The 23,678-nt window shown below is 41.8% G+C and overlaps 1 long non-coding RNA gene across 1 annotated transcript in view; it reads left to right on the top strand.

Moving 5' to 3' along the window:
* The window catches only part of LOC144534538 (uncharacterized), a 104,477-nt gene that overhangs the window by 13,890 nt on the left and 66,909 nt on the right, over positions 1-23,678 (top strand). The window contains exon 4 of the long non-coding RNA XR_013503565.1: positions 2,229-2,440. This is a non-coding gene — a long non-coding RNA (uncharacterized LOC144534538). The remainder of the gene's footprint in view (positions 1-2,228; positions 2,441-23,678) is intronic.

The raw sequence follows: 23,678 nt of genomic DNA, 5'->3' as shown, positions 1-23,678 counted from the left end.
AAGAGACTGTAAGAAATGGAAGAAAAAAAACCGAGAAAGAAGAAAGGAGTGGAAAGAGCCAAGGTGGAACTCTGCGGCGGCGTGAAAGACATAAGAACGGCGAGGAACTTTGACTCTGCATCGATTAGAGAGATTACTGACGCATGATTGGACGGGGAGACACCCACAAACCTAAAACACCTCTATAAAAGTCCCTCATCGCTTCCACAAAAACAGGAAGACAATAATGGAACACACACATACACGGTTTATGCAGTGACGCACACAGTGACACACACAGATCACAGATACACATAATAACATGCAATGACGCATGCATAAATATGATTCCTAATGCGCACATACACACACTTGACCGGTACTTGCTGAAACATGCTGGCAGTTGTTTATAAGTGTTAACGTAGGTTTGGACGCACTCCGTAAGCTCCTGCGTTTATGATCTTGATCCAGTAATGTTAGCAGACGGGCGGCCTCCGCTCTGTGGTTGTAAACTGCCAATCAAAAGAGGAAAGTGGAGAAAATAGTGACGGCTGAGTTGAGTTTGTTGTCCAGACAGACCTGGACCAGAGCACAGCAGAGGAAAGTGAAACTGTAGATGCAAGATGTAAACGTTATTAGCATAAAACAGACTTTAATATGGTCATCTTTAATATATGAGATTCTAACTGCAATTTCTGGTGTTTTTTTTTTTTTTTTTTCACCTCGACAAGTACGTTTTATAAGTGCACATGGCACAAACTGTCACAGTTAAACACAGAGATTTTCAACAGGGGGTCCTCAGAGTTAGTGCAGGGGGGCCGCCAATCATGGTTTAAAAAATCTTTTTTTGAAAGTTTCTTTTTTTTTAAATAAATATGTCTGAAAATATACATTAATATCCATCAAAGATAAATTGGTTTATTGATGAAAAAAAAAAAGTATTTACGCATTGAATTAAAGCTTACTATAGGTAAGGTAGCCACTATGGTAGCCATAAGCTTAAGGATTTACTGTGCTTTCCACATGTATATTTAACGTTAAAACATAATAGTATATTAAAAAGTATAAATATTTTATTTTCATCCATTCGGCCCAATTGTATACAGTATACTGTATGTATTAGGGGGTTCCTACTTGGTCCCACTTTCAGCTTAGGGGTCTCTGGCACCAAAAACGTGGAAGATCCCTGCTCTACGTCACAAAAGAATATCATCCCTACAGATATATATCACATTTATTAAGTCAGAGAGCAAGCTGTCATTTCCAATGACTAATTACATGCCGTATCAAATTACAATACATATACAAAATACTGAACATAGTAACTAATATGTAATATACAGTTGCAATACACAGTACACACATAAAACAATTACAGAATGTTGAACAACTCAAAGTGCACATGTAAATTCAGAATACATGGACTCATAAAGAAGACATTTAAAGTGATTATTCCATTATATGGAGCATAATAGCATAATACTCAAACACAGTTTTGCCTGCAGTTCCCTGTCCCACATGTATTCACCCTCTCGTACTCTTACTATTCGCCAGATGTGTGTGTGTCGAGGTCAGGAGAGCATGATGGAGGGAAGAGGAGGAGGAGGAGAAAAAGGGATGGAGGTATAATTTCACACCTGTCAGGTTCACGGGCTCAGAGAAGACGCACGGCGAGGGAGAGGTGAGAAGTCGGAACAACTCTTTTCTTCCTCTACTTTCTGCTTTTGTTTAAAGAACACGTGCACGCAATCCTCTCTGCAGTTTCTCTGCAGAGTGAGGCTCTTGCTGGGAGAGAGGTCCCAGCAAGGTTTGCTGGGCCAAAAGTCCAAATATTCCATCACCTGTTCACCTTGTAATAAGTCGGTTGTGTCAGTCTTTGCTGTATTTCCCCCAAGATTGGGGCAGCATTTTATATCATTACCTTATTACGTGAAACTTTTGAGTCTCAGCTCAAGCATGGTTGGAGCAGATGACTAATCACAGGCCAGTGTAATTGTTGCAATTACATTATAACAATGTATCATTTGTTTTCAACCAATGTCACGATTTAGAATTATTTAAGTTGCATTTAGTATTGTTACATGATTTTATTTGGTAAGAGTAAAGTGCTTTTATTTTGAAGTCCCCCTGCAATGCCCATTGGGATGCTCGTGCTTGAGAGAGTCGGCAAGCTTACGCCAAGTACGGACAATTTAATGCTCCGATAATGTTTTTTAAAGATTTTTTTTTTTTTTTTTTTTTTTTGACAGGACGGCTGAAGGCAGAAAAGGGGAGAGAGAAGGGGAACAGCATGCAGCCAAGGGCCGCAGGTCGGAGTCGAACCTGCGACTGCTGCGTCGAGGATATGGGCATACACTCTACACTACCCGGGCGCTCCGATAAAAGTTTTCAAGTTGCTATAAGGGATGTCAGCGATCTAAGGAAACCTCTGTTCCCTTGTGTACAGCATGCAGCCGCCGAGGTATGTTGTTTTGTATGTCTGTATTGAAGCGAGCTACGTAGACGAAGTCAAAGAGCCAGAGATATTGAAATCTATGGGAGTTTATTTTTTCTTCTACACACACACTCGATACACAGAGGTCATCAATCTACCAAAGTGTCTCAGTCATTGTAACCCAACAAATCAAACACAAAAAACACTAAATCAAGACTAAGGCCCTGTTTACACGAATAGGCTCGCAGGTGAAAATGACAAAATATTTTATCAGATCTGCCTTTCGTTTAGCTGGCGACGGCGTTTTAGGGGCTTAAAAACACAAAAAAGTGAATCCACCCTCCAGAGTGGAAATCTTAAAAACTCTCCACTGTCGTGTTCCCATCTAAAGGGTAAAAATGTTGCGTGTGGGTGGGTGGGTTGGTGGCGTATGTGTGGCGTGTGGTCTTGTCAGCTTTTGTTGTTCGCTTCGCGCTACTAGGGAGAGAAGTAGAAGGAAGGTTCTACACAGGCGCGTGGACTTGGTGGTGTTGTGGGCTGTGACCTAGCCGCCTGGTGTGCATACTACATCGCATTTCACACACTTTTGCGTCACCATATGCACGCAGATTTCCCCCCCAAAACGTTCGTCTAAACATAGCCTGAAACCTAGGTAACGTCAATGCATGACGAAAAACACTAACAGAACATCATTTACACACTTAAACTAGGACAGGAACCGTTAATAACCTAGTCCCATGATCCCATGAGTTTATTTTGCAGCGGCACTGCGGCTTTTATCCAGTGCTTGGCACCGCCCAAGACAATTGTGATTGGTTCAAAGAAATGCCATTAAACCATTTCCTCCCATCCCCGAATGCTAAGTGGACCAGCCAGACCCTCCTCCGGCGCGCTTTGGAGGAGGGTCTAGCAAAGCGAGACTACGTAACACCTAGCCTAGAGTAGAAAAAAAAACATGAAACTAACTGAACTTTTTGCTCATGTTCCCTTAGGGGCTCCGTAAAGATATGACAGGAAATACAGAAAAGCATAATAGTTTCACTTAAACTTGGCGAGAGACTGTCAACGTTCTCAAACAATGTAAAGCTGTAAATATCACTGCAGAATGATCAACACAACAAGACTAGATGATGTCCTTCTGACTCTGAGGCTTGTGGGGAAATGTAGTTTTTCTTTCAAGTTTGATAAGTTCCTTCAGCTCCCTGCTCCAGTTATTCTATAAAAAAGCAAACAATTCCTCAATCGTTCCAGTCCCAAAAAAAGCATGTTTAAGAATTGCAGCTTTATCATCAATATGGCTTTCATTTTGATGAAATAAAATAAAAAATAATTTATAAACGCAGCTCAAAAGAAATCTGTAACAAGATTGTTTTATGAAAACATTGGCACACAAGATAACCGTAATAGTTTTGAAAGCACACAAAGCAAAGATGAATGAAAATGATACCGCTATCGTGTGTACAGACGCTGCGGCAAAATACCCTGATTGAATAATATAAAGATGCTAATCAGAAAAAGATTTTAACATAATGAGAAAAAGATATCAATAAGAGATTTATTATTTTTTTTTTCTGGGATGAAAGCGGTGTGTTTTCTGCATTGAGCCTTGCCCTGGTGTTGAACTGTGGGTCTGTGCGTGATTATGAGAAGAGAGAAGAATGCGGTTCACTAACAACACCAGCCCCGAGGATGGTGCCTTCCCAGGCTGTAAAACACATTTTGGTGCTGTACGCACACACACACACACACACACACACACAGACACACACACACCATCATAGAGACGTGCGCCCCGCTGGTTTCAAACACAACAGCTGTCGGAGTGTGAAACCTGATAAAAGCTGAAGAGGCTAAAGCGTCGGCCCAGCAGAGGGTTCGTCCAACTTTTGATAATAAGGTGATACTTTACTGATCCAGCAGAGGTCAGAGGTCAGAGTTAAGCTGTGGAGCAGCAACCCCTGGAGCTGAAAGAGATTTAGTAACTTACTCTCTAATGCTTCGCTAATCAATATTCTTTTATATGAACACTAAATCAGAAGACTTGACGTGAGAAATCTACACCCTGCAGTGCAGCAATTTTCGAGAACAGTATTTAAAAAGGTACTACTGAAGTTAACACTGAAGGGATATTGGATCTTTTGAAGTGTGGTTGTTTGAGCTACTTCTCCATAGTCGGTGTGTTAGCTACAGCAGATGGGGGTCGGCACGCACCCAGTTTGGAGAAACGGGCAGGAGTACCGACACAGAAGCTAAGCAATATACTACTGGGGACGGGGGCAGCTGCAAAACACATTTTAAACACCTACAAACATCTATATCAGTTTAAGTGTACGCTATATTTAGAATATTTTCACCGCCCTCGCCTTGCCGTTACACAGCCCTTTACGACGGTGAAACTGAAGCCGGTATATCCATGGCACCACTGTACGCTACCTGCTCAGCACCAAACGGCAGACAAAGTTAGCAGCTCAGAAAGTGGAACTTTCGGCATCTAAAGAGCCAGATATTTCACATTCAGACATTCGTCAGGCGGAGACAAATATGACTGCAAATGAATGCTGCATGCCTGCTGCGCACCGTAAATTCCCAAATAGTGACCGGGGCCTATGTTTACCTCAGTGGCATAGAGAATTATTTAACTTGCTCCATGTTTTCCATCATTACAGCACGAGTCACGTCAGCGTTCCACTTTGCCTTTTTTTTACCTCTAATGATGTGAAGCTACGTGAATGAAAAGCTCAACACTTCCTCTGGAATTGTCAACTTGAAGGGTCTTGAAGACTTCCCTTTTCTTATATAGATACATTTTTTATTAGCACGATTTATATATCGTTCAGACATACAGAATACATTCCACAATGTACGACAGTTAGTGTCAAATGATGTACAAAACATATATAGGCTTTTAATACGAAAAAAAGATCAGGAAGTGTAGAGTTTTGTTGACAATAGTTTAACGTGGATTAGGAGTACGGCAAAGAAGAAACGTCTGGAATTGATAAGTACTTAATGTTTACGCTTCTACATTTCAGAGGGAAATGTTCTTTTTTACACTAGTACATTACTGCGATGGCTGCAGTGACTTTACAGATGCATATTTTTCATTCACAACATACAGGAAGCTCATACAAATATGATTTATTGTTGCAGTTTGAACTACCTATCAGTACATGAATTAGTCCCAGTGCCATTTTGGACCATTACACCTACATTCTTCAATACTGTACATGATTCAGTTTCTTGCTTTCTATCTTACCACCCTACTGACAAAACGTCCTGTTTGGGGGGAAAAAACAAAATCCTATAAATATATTAATTTGAAATACACAAATGTTACTTGCAACTCAGAAGAAGATTCCCGTGTCAAACCAAAACATGGAAATGAACCATCGGAACCAGAGTCACAGTTTGTCTGAGCCGTGTTTATTATCTTGACACTCTTGACAAAAATGTGAAAATCGCTGACACCATCTTTTTATTTTATTTTTTATATTGTTGATGGCTCCATTTACAGCTGTGAACTCTGGTCCTCGCGAACGCACCTGCCACTTTAGCGAGCGTTACAGTCTTAAGAGCAGAAGATAACATCATAGTCATTAAGCCTAATGATCTATAAATACGACTGACATTTATTACCGCACCCAATATGTGAATATTTTTATTGCATTATCAGAAACGATATCCCCCATAAACGAGCAATATAAAAAGCCTGTCTCTTAAAACGTGTTTTTAAGATCTCTCTGAGTTTATATCTGGTGACGCCATGCGCCAAGAGTCAAAGAGAGCCGGGTGCCGCAGGGCAGTATTGACCTGAGGGAGAGAGAATTGATTAACCAGGACTAAGTGGAGGGTCGGGGTCAGATCCTGAGTCCGAGAGTCTGCTTTTATTATTCAGTGTTTGATATTTACGAGAGAGATTGATCGCACTGTTCTCGAGGCGGAGAGAGCAGGGGAACTCGTTGGTGTAATTTACAGCTCATCAGGGGTCACAGGGCCATCGGGACATGATGATATCATACAAATAACCAGGGTGTTAGATTTCACTTTTAGTTCCTTTTATTCATCTAAATATAACAAAACTAAAATATACAATAATGATCAAATACAAACCGTAGGTCTGAAGAAATACTATGGACAAAAAAGAAAAATTGACCATTTTCAGGCACGTAAGCAACATAACTTGCACTATTTCCAATTCTTTCCCTGTTTACACTTTGTTTGAAAATACAAACGAGTGGACAGCTGAGACACATCGGCGTTCACACCTGGGGGGGGGGTGTTGTTTTGATCATGCACAGCAAAACAAAACTTACAAAAATGAAATTCCCCTTCCGATACCGTGGATATAGCGCCACTCGGCCAGCCATGCCAAAACACGTTCTGCACTTCCATATCCAATGGGAAATCACAGAGTGTTCAAGCGAGGGAGCGGAGTTCACTATATGTTTAGAAAACCGAATACTTTCACCAAGGAAACGCTCTTTCGTTCCTCGGGAGTGTTTTAATGCAAATCCGATATTTTTCCTAAACTCAACGAGTCGTTTTGGTGCCTAAACTTAACTGTCAGCGCCGCATGACGCTCACTTTTTCCGGCTAAACTCCACCACCACGGCCCCTGAAAGGACCGTCATCTGGCGGTGCCTGTAGCCGGCTCACAGTCACCTATTGGAGGCTAAACAACTGCCGCTGTTAGCCGGAGTCCCGGAGCTCTGTAGCGGCTAAATACAACCAGCAATATACCTAAAATACTATTTTAGGTATATCATTAAAATATGGTCTAGGCTATTGGTGAAGTATGATCACTTTGAAGGGGGGAATACATTTCCCCCCCCCACTGGGGATTAAAATAATTCAGCAGAGGCAGGGATAGGTAGACCAGAAAAGGGAAAATCCCACGTAACCCCCTCGGAAAATCGCACCCTGCATTTGCAGGAACAATCTGGACAGTGACTGTGGAACGTGGAGATACACTGAAGAACAAGTACAGTACATAGGTAATTGTTTTAATCCTAGAAGAGTAGATACATGGAATTCCACACATTGTTGATGTCATTCACTATCAAAAACATCTGTGTTCAATGTTATTAAACTCGTATGTTACTGGAAAGCACTCTGCCTCCCCTACATGTAAAACATAATACAATGAAATACTGTACATTATGGCTTTGTATGGCTTTGTGCTGTGAGGTGGTATGTAAGATTTCCCACCAAATGTAACATGCAAAGTAGAGCTAACCAAACTCAAAGTGTCTCTTGCCGTCAGACAGCTCTTTGCGACTCTTTACGGGAACTGAAGCCGGCATCTCTTCTCTCCCCAAAGCCACCAGACCCCTTTGACCAAACCTCGCAGAACACGGGAGTTATGGTTCACTGCTGCCTCAAGCGGTTAGTTAGTTTCTGTTATTGTGTGACTTTGGTGTTTTAAAGGGAGAGTTTAGATTCACCAAAATCACCCAATAATACGAACTAACTAACCAGTCCTTCCAGAAAAAGAGTTTTTTTGTGATTGTTGCGGGCAAAAATCCTTGATTATGCGCCACGTTTTCTTAAAAAATGCGATGGAATATGCGGGATATTTCTGGAATTTTATGCGATGAAATTGCGGGAACTTGCAAAAACTGCGGTTTCATCATGGCTTCATCTCGGGGTTTTCAGCTTTTCGATGATGTTCACGTCGTGCAATTACGTCACTTCATAACGTTCCCATGGCAACAGGGGAAAATGGCTGCTCTTGTGTGAAGTAAACGCAACATTTTTCAACTTTCTGCTAAGGTATATGTGACTTTTTTGCAACGAAAATGCGGGGATTATGAAATCACGCAAGCCCGGCATATTTTGCGCGGAAATCTGCAATTTATGCAGCGAAAGTGCGGCCTATTTGAAAAAACTGCAGCCCCCGCATAAACATGCGGACTTTGGCTGATTATGCATTGAATTATGCGATCGTATAATTGTGTTTTTCTGGAGGGACTGACTAACCGATCAAGGTAGCGGAAGAGCAGCAACTCCTGTGTTCTGTAAGGTAAAGTTACCTTTTTTGTGAAAGGCGTCTGGTGGCTTTGAAGAGAGCAGAGATAGCGGCTTCAGTTCCCGTCATAAATGGCTGTCTGACAGCAAGGTAAAGAGGTGAAATATTCTAAATATAGCGTACGCTTGATCTGATGTAGATTTTTCTAAGAAGTTTCTAAGGCTATGTTTAGACAGAAATGATCTGAAGAGAAAACGCAAAAGTGGCGTTTTTTTTCACGTTTAGGCGAGCATTCTGCGGGGGAAGTCTGCGTGCATATGGTGACTCAAAAGTGTGTGAAATTCGATGTAGAATGCACACCAGGCGGCTAGGTGGTAGTGTGAAGCACTGCCACACAACACCACCAAGTCCGCGCGCCTGTGTAGAACCTTCCTTCTACTACTCTCCCTCTCCTCTCCCTAGTAGCGCGAAGCGAACAACAAAAGTTGACAATTGTGTCTGGACAGACGAGGACGTGGAGGTATTGCTCCAAACAGTGCACACACACGCGGCACACAGACATGCGGCACACACACACACACACACACACACACACACACACACACACGCACACACGCACGCACGGCACACACACACTTGCACAGTGCGTTTTTACCATTTAGACGGGAACACGACAGTGGAGCGTTATTAAGATTTCCACTCTGGAGGGTGGTTTCACTTTTTTGCGTTTTTAATCCTCAAAAATGCCTTCGCTGTCTAAATCTATTCCTGTAAACGGGGTCTAAAATACGTTTAGCTGCTGCCCCCGTCCACAGCAGGACATTGCTTAGCTTCCGTGTCGGTACTCCTTCCTGCTTCTCTAAACTGGGGGCGTGCCGACCTCCATCTACTGTAGCTAATACACTGACTATGGAGAAGTAGCTCATACAACCACACTTTAAAAGATCCAAACTATCCCTTTAGTGTTAACTTCAGTAGTACCTTTTTAAATACTGTCGTCTAAAGTTCTTTATCAAGTAATTGACCGAACGTCACAAAAAAGTGAGACTTCAACATAAAGAGATAGACGTTTAGTAAATAAATGATTGAAAGCTGATTGATGGACTTAAAGGGAGAGAGCAAGTCAATCGCGATCAAACCAGAACAAGCTGAGAGAGAAAAAGATATTCATCAGATGAGTTTGTGGACAGAAAAATGGATAGCAACTGTCAGCTTTTCCAAACAGACAGATCCTGCTCCTCAGTTCATCATTAGAACACGCACACACACACACACTGCAGGGGTCTTGATATACGAGGTTGCGGTCATGTGCTCGGCTTGTGGTTGCCGCCGGTGACGATTGACTCACAGACCACAATGATGTCATATCTATCTGTCTGGCTTGATTGTGTGTGTGTGTGTGTGTGTGTGTGTGTGTGTTCTAATGATGAACTGAGGAGCAGGATCTGTCTGTCGACTGACCTCAGCTTTACAGTAAATCTCTCCCATTTTCGTTCTTTCGTTCTCAATTTTTCACCCTAAAGATGAGACCTGATGCCACGTGTGCATTTACTGGCAGTAAACTCAGCCCGGACAGTTAATATATGGGGCATTACCCAGGATTACCTCGGCCGCCATTACTGAAGGCATGAGAAGAAGACGCCGCCATACTTAATAATGGAAATTATGATGTGCAGTCATGATTTTTTTTTAAATAAGGGTTTTAGGGAAAATGAATAGGAAGACCAACATTTATTACCTCCCCTTTTAATAAATTGGCACAAGTCAGGATACAGGGACGATGTTCAATATACTGCGGCCATGGGATGATGAGTGCGTCAGATGAATTTGTTTTTAACCCACCAAGCTGGATGAATGATGTCGGGAAGTTGGAGGAGTTTTTGATCAGGGATTTGCTGAAGTTCAAGTTTTCAAGTACCCTCTTCAAAAAAGCAATGGCTTTCTTTATAGATGCACTTTTTGCAGGCAACGAAAGAATCATGCTCAACATCATGTTGTCCTTAATATCCTCTTGACTGCGATGCTCCAATAAAGGAGGTGTGAAGGGGTAGAAAGGGAGATTGAAAACACTTCAGTACTAAAAAACAACAACCACCATGCTATTGGCCTGGCACAGTGGGACGGCAGTGTCGGTCTGTTGGTTGGTCGGTCAACCACTTTGCTCCAGACTGAAATATCAACAACTATTAAATGGATTGCTACGGAATTTGGTACGGATATGGTGACAAGAGGACGAATCCCATTGACTTTGGTGATCCTCTGACTTTCCCTCCAGTAGTACCACCAGAGGTTTTTGTTTTTTCATTGAAATATTGCAACAACTACTGGATGGATTGTCAAGAAAATTGGTTTAGACATGCATGTTCCCCAGTGGATGGTTTGTAATAACTTTGGTAGCCACCATCATTGGGTCTAAATTCCAGTTTGGCCAATACTGTGGGTTGTGAACAAAAACCTGTAAATCTAATGACACTCCCATCAGCTGCTGTGCTAATTAGCAACATCATCAAGACGCCCAGATGCTCCCTGGGATTTCTCCCGACAATGACTTGCTCTATTCACACAGCTTTGCTTTCTCTTATAAAAAGAAAAGAAAAGAAGAAAATCCAGTTTTCTTTACCAATTTTGCATGTTTACCTCATTGTCTCAGTTCTTTGAAATGCAACCCTAACCCTGAGCTGCCCCAACACAAGGATCATTTTTTTTGGACCCAGAGATATTTCAGTGTCTATCCATCTTTCAGCCCTCTGTTCGCCCTCCCCACTCCGTCCTTAAATATTTTCCAGCAGGTGGTCCACCTGTTACTGTCTTCCCCAGGTGTCTAAATAGGAAGACGCTGAAAGACGTGACAGATTCCTCGAGGGATGAAAGCAGTTCTAGATACTCAAAGACAGATGCACACACTGATAGATGTCGCGGGGGCCATTTGCAGGTATTAGGGTCAGGTGCAATGGACAGATGCTTCATTATCATCGCAATCCTCCACCTTTTTAATCAGAGCGTCACTCATCCCTAATACTCATCTTCTTCTTTCTCTCATCCCTCTTTCATTTCTCGCCTTGCTGGAGAAGGATGAATCAGCTAGGTGATGGGACACCTTAAAGATGATGTACGGGGGGCGGTAGCTCACCTGGTAGAGGGCGCACACCATGTAGGCTCAGTCCTTGCCAGCAGCCTGGGTTCAAATCCGACCCATGGTCCTTTGATGTCACCCCCCCCTCTCCCCCCCTCTCCCCCATTTCCTGTGCCTCTTTAGCTTTTCTCAATAAAGGAAAAAGCCCTCAAAATATCTTTAAAAAAAAAAAAAAAGATGATGTACTGACAATAATGAGCAGGTGAGATAGAAACAAAGAAAGGGATACACAGATTAAGACAATGTAGACTTTTTTTATAGCACCAAAATGACCTTTTCCCTTGTCGGCTGTGAGGATAACTTCAGTTTCATCTTATTTGTAGACGCAGATTTATTTTTCCTCTCTTTTCATTTACTCAGTCATGACTCTCTTTCCAGTCGGCCTTTCATCGCGGTGTCATCCATCTCTCGGCGCCTTTGTTTTAACATTTTGTTCATCGATTGTCCTGACAGAAAAGCAATTTGTTCTCTTTGCGTTATTATCCAGCGCACAGTGGCGACACACAGACATGACAGCGGCAGTAATTGCCTTCGTTGTCAGAGCAGTTGAACTTTTGCAGAAATTTCTGTCAGCGACTTGAACTTTCCTGCTGTTTGGCACACGTCATGTCAAACTGTTGTTTCTGGTTTCTCAGTACAACGAAAGCTCAGTGATGGCCTTTCCCTATCGCTTTCATCCCTAGTCTACCTCTGGTCGTGCATCTATGGGTGCAGAACCCACAGATAAATCAGTTTCCATGCTTGTATAATGCTGACATATATATGAATGAAATCTGTTTGTGGAACATATCATATGAGGAGCAGAACTACTGCAGCGAAATCCAATTTGTTCCCTCAATCTGAATCATTAGTACTGACTTTCTACATGTATGTTTTGGCAAAGTTCAACTGCATGCAAGTTTGCTTGCACTAACTGGTAGCATATTTTTCAGCTGGAAGCTGATGCATGGATAGAGGTCCTTTTGCTCGTCTTTGTCGCAGAATGTTGTGTGCAAAAGTGTGAAAGTCCACTTTTGCATTAGTAAAGGCTGTGGCTCAGGAGGTGGTGCAAGGTTGGCGGTGGGATCTCCGGCTCCTTCTGTCCGCATGTCGAAGTGTCCTTGAGCAAGACATTGAAGTTGCTCCCAATGAGCAGGCTGGCGCCTTGCATGGCAGCCCTACCATGAGGTCGATAAACCTACTGCAGTATAGAGATTCCCTTAATATATACAAATAGGAATTGCAATTTTAAGTATCATGCCAAAACACCAAACATATCTGTTGATTCAACAGTATTACACACTGACAATAACTAATTTTCTTAAGTTAAAAATTCTGCAGTCCGATGGGTCTGGTTGATAGGAAACAGAATGGGAATGCAGAAACAGACAACAGAAAACTCAGAAAACTATACTGAAAAATCAGCCTGTCACCATCTATGATTAGGGTACTGAATAGTCTCGCTTTGCCAGACCTTCCTCCACAGCGCTGTGGAGGAAGGTCTGGCTAATCCACACAGCATTCTGGGATGGGAGAAAAACGTGTTCTGGTTTATTGGCATTTCTTTAAACTAGTGCTGTCGATTAAATGCGTTTTTAACGGCGTTAACGCTAACCCGTTTTAACGCCGAGATTAATTTTATTTTTGGCCTAACAAACTTTGTAGTTTTTTTTCACATGCTGTTGCAACAACTAGTAGTGTTAGAAAAACTACAACACCACACCGGATATAGCTAGACCGGAAACAAAACAACAGACACACTTGTTTGGGCTTGCGAGCCGGCCAAAGAGTAGTACATACCTGCAAATTAGTCGCTTTTTGGCGAAAATCGCCGTTTTGAATGGGAAAATGTCATCCACGTGATCGGGTAGATCCGAAGAGTTATTTATTATTATTTATTTATTATTTTATTTTGGGGTGCCTTAACGACCGTTATCTACCGGACCGAATAGCAACGCGGATTTCGGTGCCTTATTTAGGTGCCACTTAAATGCCTGCGCTTCTCTCTGATGCTCCGAAAACGGACGTTAGAGGGAACTGAAACATCGCTGCACGGGACGCTAGTTAACACTACACTTAGCAGCAGCTAACGTTAACCTACTGTTAGCTAGCAGCTGGAGTAAAAAGTTAAAATGCTGACAGCTAAACGTTGTAAAGTGTAACTGTATTTCACTGTAGAGGATTCTAACACCAGACTGTAGCTGCCGCTGTCTGAAAAACACAGCCTCAGCCCCGCCTCGCCAGCCTCGTGGTGCATTCAAAGTTGTTGTAAAATACCCGCTGTTTTGTGCTCCTTTAAGATCAACATTTTATTGTTTTATATTTTTGAACAGACAAATACAATTGCACAAGGTGCTTGTTTTTTAAATATATGTGTATGTATATGTGTGTGTATGTATATGTGTGTGTGTGTATATATATATATATATATATCTATCTATCTATCTATCTATCGGTTCAGGCACCATTTTAAAAGTATCGTTGTATCATGTTGATAAGAGCATTAAAATGAGAAAAAATAATGGGACAAAAAGAAATCAAGGGACATTTAGAATAGAGAAAAGTGCGATTAGTTGCGAGTTAACTATGACATTAATGCGAGTAATCGCGATTAAATATTTTAATCGTTTGACAGCACTACTTTAAACCAATCACAATCATCTTGGGCGGGGAAAGCTGCGGTGCTGCTGCAAAATAGCCTCGGAAAGGAGCTTGTTTTGGTGGAACACGTACGTTCAAAAGTTGTTTTAGTCGTGCAACAGAAAACTCAGATTGGACAGATAGTCTAGCTAGCTGTCTGGATTTACCCTGCAGAGATCTGAGGAGCAGTTAAATGTACAATATGTAATTCTCTGCTGCTGGGGGTCTCTCAATCAAAACAAAGGATGTAAACACTAACTTTTGAAGACGTCATGAAGTGGCATTATGGGAGTTGTAGTTTTCATTGTTTAACACAATTGCCGATTAAAGTATCTGTTCACAGATGGGTTTATCCATTACAGTTTTATCCATGTTACGTTAGTAACGTTTCTCTGTCATTCTGATAAAATAGCTGCAGTTTCCCCCACATAATTACGTTTTCTTGATTTGATATGTGGTAGCTAGCTAGCTAGCTAGCTAGTTGACCAGTTAGTGAGCAAGCAAGCTAACATTAGCCAGCAGCTAAAACCACAATATCACAATATATTTCACGTCAGTGTCACTTTTTATGTCCAGGGGGAAAAGGGGTTGTTGTAACGTCACTCAACACCGCTGAGAGACTTACTTCGCGGCTGGGGCTAGCTGCCGAGTATCTTCAGGGCTGGCTGCCGAGTATCTCCAGTGCTGAGCCACCGGCCGAGGATACGCCTAAATCAATAGGATGGCTGCCGAGTGTTGCTTTAGGACTCTCCCCACCTTCACCTTTTGTCTACAGGACAGTCACCATTTGTGGGTCAAACGTAACTGTAAAGAAGGCCGCTAAACGCTGAAGGGGGGAGAATTTTGGCACAACACCGCAGCCAGCCAGACTCCGATGCCTGGGGCGATATGGTCTGTTTCCCTGACGGAACATAACATTTTCTGTTACTGCAGTTAGCATCGCTATCACCTGGCGCTTGAGTGTGCTGGCAGGGTTCGGATTGCTGTAAGTTTATAATAGTGGCTGGCTGTTGGCTAACTGTGGATGTGTTGTGTCCCTGGGGCTGTTGTCCGCTCTCGACCCGACTGAAGTCCCTTAGCGGTGGGGAGTGAGGCAGAAAAAGCAGGGTGGGATAGCTGGCTAAATTAGCATTAGATTTGTCTTTTATCTATACAGCTAACATTAACGCTAGCTGGCGAACGTAATCATGGGTTAGCCCAGTGATGTTTAACGTTAACTTTACCTTGATCAAAACAATTATACTTAAAATAACTTCATGAACATGTTGAACAATGTTGTAACCTTATAACGGTAACGTTCCCCACCGAGCATTAGCATCAATATGTATCAAATGTATAAATAAATAAGATCTCTGCTGTATAACGGTTGTAAGTAGCATGTAATTAATGACAAAATGATGCTGTGTGGCAGAAAGCAAGCTGAAAGCAAGCTGTATTACGTAAGTATTATTCTTTCTGTGACATTGTATGATTTACAATTACTCTCGAACGTATCATCTGGATTCCCGTGTTTTGACGGAAGTTAGAGGAACCAGAGGGGTCAAAGGTTTTATGACGCCACTGACAGGCGACTAAATGAAACCCATAAAACAAGAGATTTCTCTGGGTTTGAACGTTGTTGGAAACATGTAGGATAGTGTAAGTACACATCTCAACAAAATATATTACATAGGTAGCCTATGGTCGTTTTTAGACATTTTAATGCAGAAATGTTACATATTGTACCTTTAACCATATTCCTCATAAATCCACCGGAGTTTAAAATTCCTACACAAACAAACGGAAGGTAACAGACATCCGTCGTGGTGGATATAGAATAGGTACTGAAAGACTACTGCAGCAATTTAGTATTATCTATCTATCTATATCTTGCATAACTTGTGGTGGTCTAGTGCAGTGGTTCTCAACCTGGGGGTATATTTTTATATATTTTTTTTTATCATAAGGGGATAATTTCTGGAGGGTTGCCAGATGGTTGGGGAGAAAAAAAATGAAATAACATTCTAGACTGGGGAATGGTTTTTACATTACTGTGTGAGTGTGGTACATTTCATTTGTGTTATATTCAGTGCTTCATGTGTAAACGCATCGAAAATCTACAGAGCCTGGAGCACATTGTACAAGGCTAGGTACTAGCTGCTAAAACTAAACTGTCATTAAAGCAAAGCATTATTTGTTTACATTTATTAATCAGAGCATCCGTTTGTTCTGTAAAAACTGATCACATTCCTACATGTTTACCTTGATCACCCTCTGGAGGTTGTGTAGTCATTTTCGTAGTTACCACTGCTCGCATCCTTTTCTCCCTTCCTTGCCACCCTGTATCCATCCATCCTTAAGGGTCAGATGCTAGTTGTGTTTTCGGTGGGGTTTTTTTCCCGCCCCCTTGCTGCTTCTCTCCGCCCCCTCTTTTCCATTCCATTCTCTCTCTCTCTCACTCTCTCAGCAGAAACGCTTTATTGTGGCTTTTGCTGTTTCGGTGGAATTATTCCTCCTTACCCCCCGAGCTTTGGCAAATGACGGAATAAGCCTACGGTAATTCCTCTGCACTAACCACAAACATGCCCGACCCCCCTCCCCCGTTCAGAGTGTGTGTTCATACATGTGTTTGTGGGTACTGTGTTTGCTCTCTGACGTCTATGGAAAAGAGTTCCCCCTCTCTTTGCCTCGCCCCCCTGAAGCTACAGGGTCATATGTGTGTAACCGAAAGAGAGAGAGAGAGGTTACTATAGTGCACAGAGAGAGAAAAAAACCTAGCTTTGCATTAATGGCATGTAGCGCCATGAGACTTGAGCCAGTATGACTTTATAATGACAACTGGATGACTGATTTTACGTTTTCCACTCACCTCCTCACTTACCACAGTACATGTAATTATAGTTTTGTCAAACAACCAGAATTTATCCACAACTGAGCTTTCTTGGTGCACATCCCAGGAATCACCTGTCACTCAAACAGCATGACTGTGACTTTGTCCTGCTGATGTAGTCTCAGTTTTCTTTTCTTTTGCCTGTTTTTCAGCAAGGCTGGCTATCACTGTTCATGCTAACTGTCTCAGTTGTTACGGTGCCTTCATGTGTTCCTTGGATGGTCCCAATTACCAAGTTAGGAAGCCGTTCTTACAGCTGTGGCGTTTTGTCATAGCAGGGATCGCCCTCGGTTCCCATCATTGGACGGTTGGTGGGCTTGCCACTATAGCAGTTATCAATTTCTCTTCACCGACCACTGACAAGCAAAGAAAGCAGGCTACACCCTCCTACAACCCCGATGGAGGCACCTGATTGGACAAAAGCTTCACATGGGGCTATCTGCTCCCGGATTTCAAAACAGACCAACATGGCGGCTCGTTTGGAAACTTTCTCTTTATATTAAAAAAAAAAAAGTTCACCAAAATGTGTTTCTGAAAACATTTTATGCGACAAATAAGCTTCAGCTGCTGAATCTGTCTTCATTTTAGATTGACAACGGTCAGTTGAAAAGATTTTTGGGAGTTTTTGAGAGGCAGTGAGTTGAGCTGGATGCTCCTGATTTGCATAAAGTAGCCTGGATTCAACTTTAGGCAAATGAGGAGCAGGCAACTCGATGCTCTACTTCTCGAAAATCGCTCCGATGCTTCCAAAATGCATTGCGCGGCTGCTCACAGAGACAGTGTATGGGAAGAGTGGAAATGACACTTGGCAGTAGACACGTACCATCAATTCTAATGGGAAAACGACATGAATACTACAAAGAAGATGTCGTATTTTATTGCTAAGAAACTCAGTCGTTCTTTTCATAGACTATGTGAATCTATTGTCCGGCGGTTACTAGCCTGCTAGGTGACAGCAAGCTACGTTAGCTTGGAAGGCTATTTTTACTGACTAGCATGTTCCGAGCTCCTCAGTCACAGTAGTTTGCTTACCAGCGTACCTTCATAATCGCTACGCCATTAACTACATATTTTGCAAAAATGAACAGGGGCATTTTGTGCCATTTTCATTTGCCTTAATTTCCAAAGTTATTTTTTTTAGCAATTTTCATATTATTGAGTGTCAAGCTCATAGTGTAATAACCGTAATCCTTGCACTTTTGGAGTTGTACATGCACATGGTGGAACACACTTATTGTAAGTCGCTTTGGGTAAATACATGTAATCTTATAACTGCTTTTACCCACTCATCTACCGTAATTACCATTGATACAACATGTAAAATATACAGTACAAATACAGTTAAACCCATTAACTCAATACTATTTTATCTCGTGGGAATCAGTGGGAATGGGCGTCATGGGAATGTATTTGAGGGCACACACACACTCTAATAAATATGTAAGATGCTTTTCTCTCAAATATGTTTGTTGTGGAGAGAATTCCACTTCAGACCTGCAGAAATGGGTTACCCGCTTATCCATTTTTCTAATTTCTTACACATTAGACATTTAAAAAATACACGCAAGTCCTGATTGAAAAATCTAAAAAGAAATGCTCCTCTGGTGAATTTTAGAAAACATTCTCCGATTAGATAAAGTCAGCCTGGTGTGAAAGATTATTACATGGGACCCACTGGCCTTTTTAAATGAAGAAACACACACACACACACACACACACACGCACGTGTGCTCTCTCTCTCTCTCTCTCTCTCTCTCTCTCTCTCTCTCTCTCTCTCTCATTCAGCCAGTCATGAGCGTGACCTCCTGCCCTTAACATGTACATGTCATGCCTTGTAGTAGCCAAGGTGCTGTGTGTGTGTGTGTGAGAGAGAAAGGTGTCGGTCGCATCGAGTGGACCCAAGCTCACTCAATTTGTATTGAGTTTCATTTTAACCAAGACATACAGAAATCTAGATATAGCCTGAAAACCAATAATAGCAAAAACTAAACAACTGGCAGCAATCACGGCAACAGAGAAAAAGTATTATTACAAAAAAAAATACAATTACACTACAAACCTTTTCTATTAAATAAAAAAAACATAAATTATGAAGACCCCATGAGGAATTCTAAGTAATGACAACAAAACTGTCGGCGCGAGGACATGGAGGATTAAAAAAACATGATGGACTAGAAGAGGTCATTATCTTCACTCGATTTTCTGTGCGGGAAAGTCACCGGACGACACAATCTTCTGAACATAGTCCTACTGAGAAATACAGAGAGAGTTGTGTGGAGCTGATAGTCTTAATTAGCTTTGTAGCAACTCATTTGGCAATGGCTTGAATGTAACGGACGTTAATTAATATCAAAAAGTTACGCACTAAAGCATTAATACAAACAAAATTACCTTACACCGTCGTCTGATCTCTTCTTATATGATATATTTGGAATATGTAACAAATCAAACCGTGTCACAGGCCAATGTACATCTCCCAAGCTCACTTTTAGACACAGAGACGGTATCATTTTGGCTTTACAGGACTCCACTCCAACAGAAAGCCCAAAAAGTTAAGACTCAAAAAAAAGATTATGGCGATCGACTATTCAAGTAATTTATTGTTTCAGCTCTACAATGGTTTTGCCAACTGATATTCAAACACATCTCTGATCAACAAGCTGTAGAGATCAAGTGTGGAGACATGATATACATATATAATACATAAATAACACACAAGACTCAGTATTTCTTACAATTCTCTCCTCTGCAACTTTACAACACTGGGTTCATGAGGGGAAAACAAAACGAATAATTAAAGAATTATAATTTTCAGTAGCTGAAATAAAGATCCAATTGTGTCGGTAAGTAGGTCAGCTAAAGCCAAGTATCCGAGAACCTTATTCAGTCAGTTGTGTTTCAAACTACCTTGACATCCATTGTCAAAGAGTAACATTTGAAAGCACGTTATTCAAGGCACATTTGGACAATTATTGTTTCTTATGTGAAAATCACATTTCCCATTCCCTAAAATTGCCTTTTCCCACCTGTGAACAATCTTTCTACATATGCAATTAAGTTCTCACATGTCAAACCAATGCTCAGATGTAGGAAGTCAAACCGTCTAAAGTCCTGCTAGCATACGAGAAGCTGCATGGCTGAGTTGCTGTAAAACATTAAAATACTTTCAGTTAGACAAGGAGGGTAATTTTGATTCATAAATACTGGAATATGCTTTTCTTGACATACAATACGTCTACCCCACATGAGTAGAAAAACAGCATAAGTGTTCAGAGGGCTGTGTTTTTAAAGTGAGTGGTCAGGGGAGGAGTTAAGGTCAGGTTCAGGGCAGTGTGAGGTCATAGGTCAGTCATGCAGTGGCGAGTTAAAGACAGGATAAAGGTTATGGTGGGTCATGTAGTGTTGAGGGAACAAAGTGTGTGAGTGGGTGTGTGATATGACTCCATTTGTTTGTCGTGTGTGTGTGTGTGTGGGGGGGGGGGGCGCTTGGGGGTGTGTGGGTGGGTGGGTGTGGGTGTCCCCATCCAACCTCGCTCAGCCAGAAAATCTGATAGAACATTTGTTTGGCCTCTGAACCATGATCACCCCTCAGAGTCCTCTATCTGTGTGTGTGTGTGTGTGTGTGTGTGTGTGTGTGTGTGGAGACGTTTCCTGAGGCCTGCTTAAGCCATCAGTGAGGAAGAGTAGAAATGGTTAAGAGCTTAAGAAAGTGGATGTAAAAATAAAGGAACTTAAACTAAAAAAAATAAAGAGGAGAGGATGAAAACCAAAGTGCATATATTTCATAGTGAAAACTGAGCTTGTAAGATTTAGGTTTGTTTGACCCAAAGTGACTTAATTCCTTCATGTGGCATAATAGTGATTGCATTTCCTGTCCATTCGCGTGATTAATCATACGAATGGGTGTCAGGAAATGCAGTGCTTAACTTTTCGAACCTATGGTTCATGAGAATGGGCTGAATGGACTACTACTTTTTGTGACATTTCAGGCACTCACAAACGCTCTGAAGTTTGGTTGACAGTTAAATGGACATGCAGTATAAAGCTCTTTCTTCTGCTCCGTCCATCCTTCCGTCTGGTGATCGTCCACAGCTCAGTAATGACCACAGCTCCCATAGTAGAACCACTCTCCTCTGCACTCTTCACCCCTGGGCTTTTAGGCCGAGGCGGAAAAAAAAAATCGAAATGAAGAGAAATTGCGAAGCGGCCCGTGATGGGAGGAAAGTATGTGGAAGGAAATGAGAAAAGGAAAGTGCAAGACAAAAGGAACGTCAGTGGCATTTTTTCCTGTGCACTCTTCACCTCCAGGATGCTAGAGGTGAAAAGTGCAGCGAGGGAGGGCGAAAGTGGGGTGAGAGTTAGGAGGAGAGGCTGAAGAAGAGCGATTAAAAGGGGGATGAAAAAAGAAAATGGGAAGATTTGGAGAGAGAATTAGGAAAGACAAAAGGCGGAGAAGGGCAGGAAAGAAGCAAAGTTAGAGAGTAAAGGGAAGGGGGAGAGGAGAGAAATAAAAAAATAAAAAACGATGTTGGGGTCTCTGTAGAAACAGAGGGCCCTCTTTAGAGAGAGAGACTGTTTATCTTTGGGTGTGCAGTCTACATCCACAACGTTTCATTTCTGGGATTATTCAGGTGCCACCGGAAATTCCGCCGGATGCCCCTCACCTTCTGCTTTCTTTGTGTTGGCATTCTAAACTTGGGTGGATTTCTGAGGACTATGGTTAACTGCTCCTCAGATCTCTGCAGGGTAAATCCAGACAGCTAGCTAGACTATCTGTCCAATCTGAGTTTTCTGTTGCACGACTAAAACAACTTTTGAACGTACGTGTTCCACCAAAACAAGCTCCTTTCCGAGGCTATTTTGCAGCAGCACCGCAGCTTTCCCCGCCCAAGACGATTGTGATTGGTTTAAAGTAGTGGTGTCAAACGATTAAAATATTTAATCGCAATTACTCGCATTAATGTCATAGTTAACTCGCAACTAATCGCACTTTTCTCTATTCTAAATGTCTCTTGATTTCCCTTGATTGAAGTTCCTTCCCGAGGTTATTTTGCAGAGGCACCGTTGCTCCGTCCGGCGGCCCATACAGATTGTGATTGGTTTAAAGAAATGCCAATAAACCAGAACACGTTTTTCTCCCATCCCAGAATGCTGTGTGGACTAGCCAGACCCTCCTCCGCAGCGCTGTGAAGGAAGATCTGGCAATGTGAGACTAGCGGGTGTGTTAAACACATTGACCCCATGTTTCCCATCGAGAGGAGAGGGTGGTGACGGGAAGGGAAGAGAGGAGAGTGGCTGGGAATAAGAGACGACGAGATGAAATAAATGTCAAAGGAATTGAGTGAATGAATCAGAAAATAATGAGGTTAAAGGCATTTTATGTTTGTGGAGGGCCACTCTTTAGCCAAAGTATACCAAAACGGGCGCAAATGAAGTGGTTGGATGAAAATAATGGAAGAAAGCGTATAAAAAACAATTCCCCACCATCGGGTCAAGAAGAGGCTACACGTCGGAGCACACCATTAGCTTCTCGCAGAGTTCCTGACCTTCTAGTGCCTTTAACACCAACCTTATGAACCCTCGTCACTACATTACCAACCCTCTCCACCACGCTATGAACTCCCAACGAGCCCATCAACGACGCTCTTACGAGCCCCCGAGCGCTATTTAAACTGCGATTTCCCAGGCAGGCGCTCAACGCTGCACAAAGGCCCTCCTGTCACCCAAATCCTCTCCAATCATACCGCTACCCACGCAGGAGTGGCCGTGTGGTTTTGGAAGCTGTGTCGTAACTGCAAGGTCACGGGTTCACATCTCTGCGGTGGTCATTCAATAAGACACTACCCTCCGTCTGACCCTTTGGAGGCCTTTTAACTTGATCATTTCCTGTGGCAAATGCCAATAATGTAATAGAACAAGTGCAATGAAGCCTGTAATGTAATAAGAAGCAAATAATGCAGGAAAATCTCAAAATAACAATATAATGGCACTGTTGCCAGTATCATTAAACTAATTTCTTCATGATTAGCTCTGTTCTCAAGCCAATTTTCTATTTAATAGGACAGGAATAGTATATGTATATATAATATGAGGCAGCTCAACAACCCTGACAAAGAGATTAATTAAGGCCAGAAATCTTTTTACAGAGGGCTCTGTTCATATATCTTTCATAGTCTGATTTATAGAAAACATTTTTTGTGGCTGTTGACAGTATTTTCAGATTTTTTTTTTTTCATTTCAGAGTTATAAAAAGAGATCCAAAATGTCCCTCCTCAACAACCTTTGTGTCAACAAAGTGAATTAGGAATTTTGAACCTGCATTCATCCAATGTTCACATTTCTGTTCTGAACATTTATGCAAATTAGTACATATTTAAATGTATATTGTATATTGATGGTGATGCCTCACTTGCATATTTAAAAATACAATTTCAGAAAACTTGTAATACAAAACATAATTGTCTTAATCTAAGTAATTAACTGGGGAAGTTTCATGACATGTATTAGTTAAAGTATTTAACTCATTCACCTGTGGTGTCTTGTCTTAAAATTAGGGTTTTGTTTGGCCCTTACCTAACAAAACCGTCAATGAAAAGCAAGTTAAAAAAAAAGGGAAGTCCGTTCTCATAAGGAACTTTAAAGTTCCTGACTCTGGGCCTGACCTTTGACAGCACCT

The sequence above is a fragment of the Sander vitreus genome, chromosome 19, assembly GCF_031162955.1.
Source record: "Sander vitreus isolate 19-12246 chromosome 19, sanVit1, whole genome shotgun sequence".
In the NCBI taxonomy this organism is placed as follows: Eukaryota; Metazoa; Chordata; class Actinopteri; order Perciformes; family Percidae; genus Sander; species Sander vitreus.
Note: the sequence above shows the minus strand (reverse complement) of the source record. Positions and strands in the feature narration are given on the sequence as shown.